Source organism: Hipposideros armiger, unplaced genomic scaffold (assembly GCF_001890085.2).
Source record: "Hipposideros armiger isolate ML-2016 unplaced genomic scaffold, ASM189008v1 scaffold_214, whole genome shotgun sequence".
NCBI classification, from domain to species: Eukaryota; Metazoa; Chordata; class Mammalia; order Chiroptera; family Hipposideridae; genus Hipposideros; species Hipposideros armiger.
The window spans coordinates 2,539,717-2,551,326 of NW_017731564.1; positions in this window are offsets into that span (position 1 = coordinate 2,539,717).

Here is an 11,610-nt window from a genome sequence, read left to right on the forward strand (position 1 = left end):
GTTGCCGGCGACTCACAGCAGCCCAGCTCCAGGTTGAGCTGTTGTTCAGCATCTTAGCTGTGGAGGGCAGTGTCACTGGCCCTCATATGTGGTATCCGAACCGGGGCCCTCTGGCGTCCCAAGCGAGTTCTTAACCATCGCGCCACTCGGCCGGCCCAAGATAATTCTTTAGGGAAGCTGAAGTACCCCGGACACTCCCCAGAGATAAATAATTGAAAAGGAAACTCTTAAACCCCAGCACTAGTGACCCACACAGAAGGCTGCTTGCTGCCTTTGTGACATCACAGGTTGGTCCTGAATTCTACTATGTGGCATTAGGCAAAAAAACCAAACATTTTCCTTTGGAGTGACTGTAACAGATCTCCTTCTTGGCAATTACTGTAGGTGGGAATGAGAAAATTTTTTCATGATGAACAAAAGCTTTTGTGTCTTTTCCAAGCAGTGGAAAACCGCCTAGATGGACACACCAAACCACCCTGATGGAAGACTTTGGAATGTCTAATTTCAAAACCGGGCACAGGGCAATACGATGAAGGCCTCTGCCTCCTTTTTTCTCCATTACTTTTCCTCTCCCTGCTTGTTCCACTGTGCCAAATTTAAACAATCTTTTCCTCTGGAAACTTGAAAACTTTACCATAACCATTTTTACTGGTTTTAAGCAAGTACCAAGTGAATTAGCAAAAGAGTGCCGTCAAATAACCAGCTTAATGTGCTCCAGGGATAGACAGCCTGTAAAGAGACTCTTTATTCCATGCTGGCTAACTCACCCGCCTCCAGCATAGGACAGTGGGGAAAGCATGGGATGGGCTAGAATCCCAGTTCTATTATTTACTAACTTGGGACTTTGGGCAAGTTGTTAACCTTTCTGGGCCTCCATTTCCTCATCTATAAAATTAGCCTCATAGCAGCTACTCACTATGGTAACTGGTTTATGTGGATTATATCACTTAATCCTCACAGTAGCTTCTGAGGTTGGTCTCATGTGCTTTATTGTGAGGATTAAGTGGGATAGCTCAGGTGAGCCACAGATAGGTTGGGGTGCTAAAGAAAATGGTGGCCAGTTATTAATGGGTGCTCAGCTTTGTGCTAGGTACTGTGGAAGAAATCAAAAAAGTATTTACTCATCAAACACTTTTTATATAAAAAGTGGAGGAGGAATGTTCAAAGAAAGTACATGACTCAGTTTCTCCATCTTGACAGATACCTTTTTGTTTACAGAGGTTTGGATGAAGTTGGATTAAATACCCTTCCTGGCCAGATGAGCCACCAAGAGTCATGGATTTCTGTAATATTTCCCTGTTCATAGCTCAAGGCTACAAACTGGGACACAATCCTCTGGAGGGTGGGGGATGGGTATCGCTGGCATTGCAGATGACGCTGGATATAAACCAAACCAAAGGCAGAAAAGATTTGGGACATTCAAGTGGTCTCTGCAAGAGGCTTGCACTCCCCTACTGCGAACTCTTCACAGAATGGCCTCCTGCAAGTTGGCCTCCATCCACTGACTATCCCTCCCACCTCCAGTCTGTCACACATGCTCCTTGAAGAGCTTGCCAAACCCTCGCTCTTTGATCTTGTTGGCATTCTTCAGGTCATCCCTGGGTCTGGCAGAAGACTTCAATGCCCGTTGAAATTCAACTCATCTTACGAGTTCAAATAGCCCCTCAGGGGATGGTATCAGGACTGAAAGTTGGGGCTGCCTTTCTATGGCATATGGTGAAAACAGAAACTCTTTAATATGATGAGAGCTGATTAGAGTAGTTTAATCCTTACTAAAGCTATCACAAATGTATGGTTAATTTTTAAAATAAATATAAGAATGATATTTATGTAGTATGCATGAAACAGTTATGAACATAAATTAATTAATAAAAAGTACTATACACCAGATGTCAGCTTATTGCCAGATGCCAATATTTATAACCATATGTATCTATATCATACACATACCCTGCTGCCTAGATTAACATGTAAACACTTTACAGTTATATGATTACATTGGATTTATAGATTTATATATGAAAAAAACACAATTAACCAAGGGAAAAACAATAAAGATGGTTGAGGCACTAAATAGCCTAAACAATAAAGGAATACCAAAGACTAGAACACCATACCTAAAAGCATTAATGATTTAAAGTGAGAAATGCAGTGCATAAAGGCTGCACACTGAGGTTTTAGGCTACCATGATTAAAAGGAACCCTGATTCCAAATTGCAATGAAATAAGATACAATTTTTTATCCACTTAATTTTACGGAGCGACTGTTGTAACAACAGTAGTACACTTCCCCAAATTCATGTCCACCTGGAAACTCAGATTGTGACCTTATTTGGAAAGAGAGTCTTTGCAGTTGTAATTAGTTAAGGATATCAAGATGAAATCACTCCAGATTTAGGGTGAGTCCTAAATCCAATGATCGGTGTCCTTATAAGAAGAGGAGAGGACACAGAGAGACTCACAGGGGAAAGTCATGTGAAGATGAAGGCAGAGATTGAAGTGATGCATGTACAAGTCAAGAAATGCCAAGGACTGCTGACAACCACCACAAATTAGGAGAGAGGCATAGAAAAGATTCTCCCTCAGAGCCTCTAAAAGGGACCAACAAGGCCTACACCTTCATTTCAGAATTATGGCCTCCTGAACTGTGAGAGAAAAAAATTTTGTTGTTTTAAGCCACTCAGTTTGTGATAACTTGTTACAGTAGCCACAGAAACTAGTACAGCCACCTTAACTTTGATATCTGAACCTGACAAATCACCAAAAATTAGAACTAAAAATCTATCTAATTTATGAATGTAAAAGTATAAATTCTAAATAAAATATTAGCAAATCAATTCCTGAAGAACATTTATTAGAGTATTATCTACAGTGGGCCGGCCGAGTGGCACGTTGGTTAGGAGTTGGCTTGGGACGCCAGCTTTGAGCAGCAGGGCCCTGGTTTGGATCTCACTTGCGGGCCAGTGACGCTGTGCCCTCTACAGCTAAGATGGTGAACAACAGCTCAACCTGGAGCTGGGCTGCCGTGAGCTACCATGAATGGCCATCAGCGGGCGTGAGGTGCCATAAGCCGCCGTGAGCAGCTGTCCAATGGCCGGCGAGTGACTGCCTCACCCAGGAAGAACGCAATGATCACAATACCAACATGGGGCAGTGAAGCAACATCCTCCACAACAAGACTGAAGAACAAAAGGACAGCAACTTGTCTGTTCCCCTTTCCCAATTCCCCAACTCTGTTCCCCTTCCCCGATTCCCAAATAAAATCTTTTTTTAAAAAAAATAATATTATAGTAAGACTAGTTTACTATGACTAGGTAGGTTTTATTTTAGGCACAAATAAGTGTTAGATTATTAGAAAATTTGTGAATAGTAATCATCACATCAGAATCAAAGCCATATAACCATCTTGATACATATCAGGAAGGCGTTTGTTAAAATCCACACGAGTTTCTAATGATGAAAAAGACATGTCCTTATCAGGACATACAATATGCATGTGAATGCGTATATGTGTGTGTTTGTGTATGCACACATATACTTCCTAGCTCTATCCACTGAGATGACATAGAAGGAATGACCCCAGTAGAAATGAGCATACCTAGTACCCAGATCTTGATTTCTAAATACAACCCTCCTTGGAGAAATGGACTAGTGCAGCAAACGTACAAGATGAACCTAGAGCATTTTGTAGTGCCAGAAAGTAGGAAATGCTCAAAGAATTAAAGAATGGAGACATGCCAAAGAGATTCAGAAATCAAAACTGAAAGAGCGCTCTGATTAAAGTTGAAATGATTTGAGCAACAAAATAAAGTAGTATTGGAGTATAACCCAAACTATAAAATAAGTATATGTACGTAAGTCTGTACTGATATAAATACATGATTCAATAAATAAATGAGGGAGAAAGGAAATATTTTTCAATTCATAAACAGAAAAGGAATGATGGACATAGAAAATCACCATTTAGCAAATATCATAGTAGTAATTATTTCAAAAAAAATCATCAGTGGATGCTAAAATTAGTGGATAAAAGTATGATGAGAAACAGAATATTTACATAGTGTCAAAATATCTTACTACAAGATATTTATAAGTACTAAGGGCAAAATAGTAACTTTACATTGAAGAAACCTTGCAAACAATGATCAAAGTTCACATCATCAGTATTGGGACATATTGACATCAAGAACCTCCTGATATGATGCCCTAAAAAGGGCACAACATCACTTCTGTGATGTTCTTGCCTAAAAAGCAAACTCTGTATCTAATCAAGGAAATTTGAGACAAAATCAAATTGAACAACATTCTGCAAAATAAGTGGCCAATTCCCTTCAAAATTTTCAGAATCAGTAAAAATAAAGACTAAGGAACTGTCCTGCGTCATAGAAGACAAAAGAGACACGACAACTAAATGCCACATGTGGTCCTGGATTAGATCCTGGACCAAAAAAAAAAAGACAGTAGTAGAACAATTGATATAATCTGTATAAGGTCTATAAATTAGTTAATGGTATCGCATCAATGTTAATTTTCTGGTTTTGATACCTGTACCATGATTATGTAGGATGTTACCATTTGAGGAAGAAGCTGCACGAAGGGTATATGAGAATTCTTTGTACTGTTTCACAAATTATTGTAAATCTGAAATTATTTCAAAATTAAAAACTAAATAAATTTAAAGACCCCCCCAAATTTTTTTTAATTATACTATATCTCACACAATGCAATTTTATACAAATATTAAACTTAGGGTTTTCTTAAAGTAATAGGGTGCCAGTGAGGGAGTGCTCATACAATGAGTATATTATATGGAGCTATATATGTAAATTGTATGTTCGGTATGAGCCCAATAGTGCATAATTATTCATAGATATATGTATGCCAAAGCAAGAAATTTAAAGGTAATATTGGGAAGTAGTAGACAAAATTATCATATTTGCAGATGTTATTACATTCTATCTACTTAGAAATGCAAGGGAATCAACTATAAGAACTACTAAGAAAATTCAGCTAGGTGGTTACAAAATAAATATACAAGATTTGTAGTATTCTTTATGTCAGCAATAACAAGTTAGAAAATATAATTTTAAAAGAAAATCCCATTCACAAATAAAACCTTTAGAATCCTAGGAATAAACTTCTATTTTAGTAAGAGGGGTTTGAAATCCAAGCTAGTAAGGAGTTTGGACACAGCTGCTACAATTGGTTAAATATGAAATAAAATAAAGTACATTTGCCATTGACGAGTAGCAGAATATACCAACCCAAAATATGCCTTTTTGGCATAAGGCTTATTTTGAGAAATTGCAGACACAGGAGGAGCTCTGAAAACAGAGTAGATGCTACCCTTTTGTAAGGGGAATTTGCATTAGAAAGAGGGCCTGTTCGAGGAAGAGAGCAATGACCAGAGATCACTTTTTCATCTGAAAGACTTATCTGTATGGCAGAGAAAACATTTGTTTACCAAACTCTTTCACTTTTCACCTTGCTGGGAGTTGCCTCCCCTCCTTTGAAGCCCCAGTCCTGTATCCCTTTCCATATCTCAGGATGGCATATAAAACTCAATGGTCTGCCTACCTTTTGAGTCTAATATCTTCATGGGGCTCCCACATGTGCATATGTATATAATTAATTGTTTTCTCCTGTTAACGTCTTTTATTACAGGTGGTCCTAGCCAAGAACCTAGAAAGGTAGAAGAAAAAATATTTTTCCTCCTCTACACCATTATAAATAGCCTATGCATTAAATAGTGAAGTGTGGACTGTTTAACCATTGGGGGAAAATAAACTAGACATCATTAAAATGAATATTCAATCCCAGGGAAATGAAATAATTCTTTAAGCACAAGTAGGAAGAAGCTATAAAGGAAAAAATTGCTAGTTTTGATTACATAAAAGTTTTTAATTTATTTATTTCAACAAGACCATAAATAAAAAAAGAGAAATGACAAATCTGGAAAAAGATTGTAATATATGTGACACACAAGGATCAATACCATTAATATGTAAAGAGCTTTCACCATCTGACACTGTACCATGCTGAAACTAATATAACATTGTATGTTAGCTATATTTTAATAAAAATCTTTAAAAATACATATTTTTACACCAAAAAAATTGCTGGGAAACTGTTAATGTATATCATCTCTGAATAATGTGATTTACAAGGGGAAGCATTTTCTTTTTATTATTTTTTATATTTGTAAAGTCTTTTTACAACTTTTACGTCACTTTTACATTCAGAAATAAAAACTAAATTAAAAAAATAAAGTGCTCTTACAAATAAGCAGGAAAAACAACTCCAACAGAGAAAAAAAAAGATGAGTCATGGACAGCATAGTAATGAAAGAAAAACTACAAATGGCAAAAGAATGGGGAGGGGAGAGAGAGAAAAGGAGGGAAGGAGACAGGGAAGGAAGGAGGGAAGAAAAGGAGAGAAAGATTGTATGACTTTATTAGTAAACAAAGACATGCAAATAAAAAATATTTTCATCTATAAAATTGGGGAAAAGTAAAAATAATTATAATATGTGAGGTTGATGAGGATGCAGAGATAAGGACACTCCCATAATGTACAGTGGATGATGATATAAATTAGTACAACTTTTCTGAAGTGCAATTTGACAATTTAACAAAGAGTCATAATGAAATTTATTCATTTTGATCCAGAACTTTCAATTATCCCAAGGACAGATCAGAAGTGTTCCCAAGAAAGTATGCATAATATACAGTGGTGCTAGTAGGAGCAAAATATTGAAAACAATATAAATAGGCAACACTAAAAAATGGTTAAATAAATCCTGGTCCATTTATCTATAAGATAAAATACCCACAGCCTTCAAAAATTATCATACAAAAATTTCAGAATTATAAAAACTACTTATGAAATACAATATGTATTTAAGTAAAATATAATGCAGGGTAAAGTAATAAGAAGCATGCTATTAAAATATAATCCCAACTTAAATTATCTATATCTATATAGCTATATCTATATCATCTATATCTATCTCTCTATATATATAATATACACATATATATATATATATATATACATAATGTAAATACCTCTGCCATTTTCCACCATTTGGTTTACTTTAAATGAAATAAGAATGTCTATTTTGAATATACTGGGAACCTGATAAGAGCAAAACCATTAAAAACATAATTGAAATTGAAATACTGTGATATTTTAATAAAAGAAAATTCAAGTATATGATTTAATTGAATCTTATGTATATATGTATAATTTATTCATTTATTCACTCAATAAATATATATCAAGCACCAATTATGTGGCAAGCACTCTAGTAGGCTCTGGTGATACAATAGTGAACAAGAACACAAACTTGTCCTCGTGCCATTTGCACTCTTATACAGCAGATGTATTCAATTTTGAAATACACAAAAAAACATATAACTACAGATTTCAATAAGTGCCTTAAAGAAATAGTACAGTTACTGCTATTGCACAGAAAAGGGGACTGATTTATTAGGAAGGCAAGAGTGCAGAGCACACCAATAAAGCCTAAGTTGTTTTTCAAAATGTTAAAAGTGATTATTTTAATGAATCATTAGTAATTATTAGTGATTTTCTTTTTTATCATTTTTACTATATTTTCCTAAATTTCAGCAATGAACATGTCTTATTGTTATCACCAAAAAATAATAAACCACTTAGGAATACATTTAACCAAAGAAGTGAAAGACTTGTATACTGAAAACTATAAAACACTGATGACAGAAATTAAAGCAGACACAAATAAATGGAAAGGTGTCTCATGTTCATGGATTAGAAGAATTAATATTGTTAAAATGGCCATACTACCCAAAGCAATACACAGAGCTGATGCAATCCCTATAAAAATCCCAATGGCATTTTTTACAGATATAGAAAAAAAAATCCTAAAATTCAATAATGGAACCACAAAAGATTCCACACAGCCAAAATAATTTTGAGCAAGAAGAACAAAGCTGGAGACATCATATTTTCTGATTTCATAATATATTACAAACTACAGTAATCAAAGCAGTATGATAACTGGCATAAAAATAGACATATAAACCAATGAGACAGAATACAGAGCCCGGATAAACCCACACATATACAGTCAACTGATCCTTTACAGGGTGCTAAGAATACACACCAGGGAAATGACAATCTCTTCAATAAATGATGTTGAGATAACTGGATATCCACATACAAAAGAATGAAATTAGATACTTATCTTATACCATACACAGAGGTAAACTCGAAATGGCTTAAGGACTTAAATGTAAGACCTGAAACTATAAAACTCCTAGAAAAAAACATAGAGAAAGAACTTCTTAACATTAAAATCTCAGCAATGATTTCTTGGATATGACACCAAAAGCACATGCAAAAAATAAAATAAAATAAACACGTGGACTACATCAAACTAAAAAGTTTCTACTCACAAAAGAAACAATCGACAGAATGAAAAGACAACCTACAGAGTGAAAGAAAATATTTGCAGGCCATATATCTGATAAAGAGTTAATATCCACAATATATAAGAAACTCTTAAAACTCAATAGCAAAGAAAAAAGAAAAAAGAAAAAAAACTAATAATTTGATTAAAAACTGGGCAGAGGACTTAAATAGACATTTCTCCAAAGAAGACATACAAATCGTCAACAGATACATGAAAAGGTACTCAACAGCACTAATCATCTGGGAAATGCAAATCAGAACCACAATAAGATACCCCTCACACCAGTCAGAATGACTATTATCAAAAAGTCAACAAATAACATGTGTTGGTGAGGACGTGGAGAAAAAGGAATCCGCGTTCCTTTGTTGGTGGGAACGTAAGTTGGTGCAGCCACTATGGAAAATAGTATGGAGGCTCCTCAATAAATTAAATAGAACTACCATATGATCCCACTTTCCCATTTTTAGGTATATATCCAAAGGAATTAAAATCAGGATCTCAAAGAGATATCTGTACTCCCATGTTTATTGCAGCATTATTCACAATAGCCAAGAATGGAAGCAACCTAAATGTCCATCATTCGATGAATGGATAAAGAAAAATGTGATTGTCTTAGTCAGTTTGGGATGCTATGACAATGCACCATAGACAGGGTGGCTTAAACAACAATTTATTGGGTTGTCAGAAAAGTCATGACAAACTTTTGCAATGAAAAACACAGAAACAATATGTCATGACTTTTCCGACAACCCAATATTTCTCACACTTCTGGAGGTTAGAAATCCAAGACCAGGATTCCAACATGGTTGGAGTCTGGTGAGAGATTTCTTTCAGGTTTCAGTCAACTTCTCACTCTATCCTCATGGCAGAAAGAGAGCTCACTGCATTCCCTTATATAAGGGCACCAATCCCATTCATGAGGGCACCACCCTCATAAACTGATTATTTCCCAAAGGCTCCAACTCCTAATACCATCACATTGGGTGTTAAGATTTCAACGTCTGAATTTTATGAATACACAGACCTTCAGCGCATAACAGTGGTATACACATACAATGGAATATTATTCCACCTTTAAAAAGAAGAAAATCCTGCCACTTGTGACAACAGGGATGAACCTGAAGGACATTATGCTAAGTGAAATAATCCAGCTACAGAAGGAGAAATACTACATGATCCCACTTATAATGAGGAATCTAAAATAGTCAAACTCAAAGAAGCAGAGGGTAGAATGGTGGTTGCCAGAGGCTGGGGGTAGGAGGAAACTGCAAGATATTAGTCAAAGGGTACCAAGTTTCAGTTGTATAAGACAAATAAGTCTTAGAGATCTACCATCTAGCATCATACTTATAGGTAACAATACTGTATTGTATACTTAGTAATTTTCCAGGAGGGTAAATCTTATGTTAAGTGCTCTTATCATAAAAAATAATAATAAATAAAGAGGGTGGTAGATAACTTTTCGAGGTAATGATATGTTTATAGCATAGCTTGTGGTGATGGCTTTATGGATGTATGCCTGTCTCCAAATTCATCAAATTGTTCATATGAAATAAGTACAGCTTTTTGTATATCAATCAGACCTCAATAAAATGTTTATTAAAGAAATAAACAGTAAATATTAAAGAAAAACATAACAAAATAAAATAGATATTTTTAAATATTACTGCTCAGTTTGCCAATCCTCCAAAAGTCATACTGTGGAACAAGGGCAAGCTGACTTGGTCCCTGTGTACGTCTCACCCCTATGGCCTGATGAAGACAAAGGGACACCTGAGTAATGGCCTTGTCCAAACCACTCTTCAAGTTGCCTTTTAAACTTTGTCATGACGTAAATCCTCCACCATTGACTTACCTCAAATGCAAAAAGAAAGTCCATTTTGAGCACACTGGGAATCTACTAAAAGCAAAAAATTTCAACCATAATTGAAACTGAAAGACCATGATAATAAAGAAAATTCAATTATATGATTTGAAATTGTCTTTGGAGTAAACTCCCATTGAATGAAGAAAGATACTGGGATGAATTGTGTATAGCAGTATCTTCCAACGTTTATAGAATATAGGTTCAAAAAAGAAATCAAACACTGAATGGAAAGGAGGCCAATTCAGACAAAGTTGTGATCCCTAAATAACAATTAATGACATCAGAACGAAAAAATCAAACAAACAAACAAACAAAAAAAACAATGGAAATACATCATGACCCAGTCAATGTGAAGGTATGTTTTAGGACTGTTTATCATAATCTCAAATTGAGAAATGCCAAGGGCCAGAAATCAGGAGGCTTTCAATCAACTTCTATAGGTTGCTTTGGTGGTAACTAGAGCTAGTTCTAAATATTCTAGTTCTCCTCCTTCTAGGCACACACATGGTATGATTGAAATTCCTCAACACGTTTGGAGAACTTAACTTGTATCTTCCCATTTGGGTTGACCAAGTCCTTGCTTTGGCCAAGGAAATGTACAAGAAGGTAAGGAGGGGCTGGTGTCATTGTGATCACAGAAGTCTGCATAAGGATGGAGGTTCCAGCAGTGTGAGTGATCATAATGGACAGAGTTCCCTTGAACTGTCAGGCATGTAGCATGGGCAATAAATATGTTTTTGTGCTAAGCTACTGAGATTTGGGGGGTTATTTGTAACTATATCAAAGCCTAACCCATGCTGACCCATACTGTTATAAATCCAAACCATCAGCTGTCCTGAATCAAACTTATCTAAACCTTTATTTCTAGTAATAGAAAATCTAGTTACTGGTCTCCAGCTGTTTACAAAAAGGAGACTGTTCTAACTTTCAGCAAGAATAGCTCATAATTAATAGTACAGGCTTTGGAGTCTGAAAAAAATAAGAAAAGAAAATTGGGTTCCAGTCTTGGCTACTATGAGCTCTGTGGCATGGTCAGTCTCTGAGCATCAATTCTTTTTTCATCTGTAAGTTGCATAGTAACAGCAACTGTTTGGTTGTAAGGAGAAAATAAGACAATGGATATAAAGCACTTGGCACAGTGGCCGGAAGACTGCAAGTGTTCAGTAAATGGCTATCAACATCATCATCATTGTTATTACTTCTCAGTTTGCATTTACAATCTTCCTTTTGAAATACTATAAGATCAATAACTTGTTAACCTTATGGCTCCCCACATGTCAGAGATAAG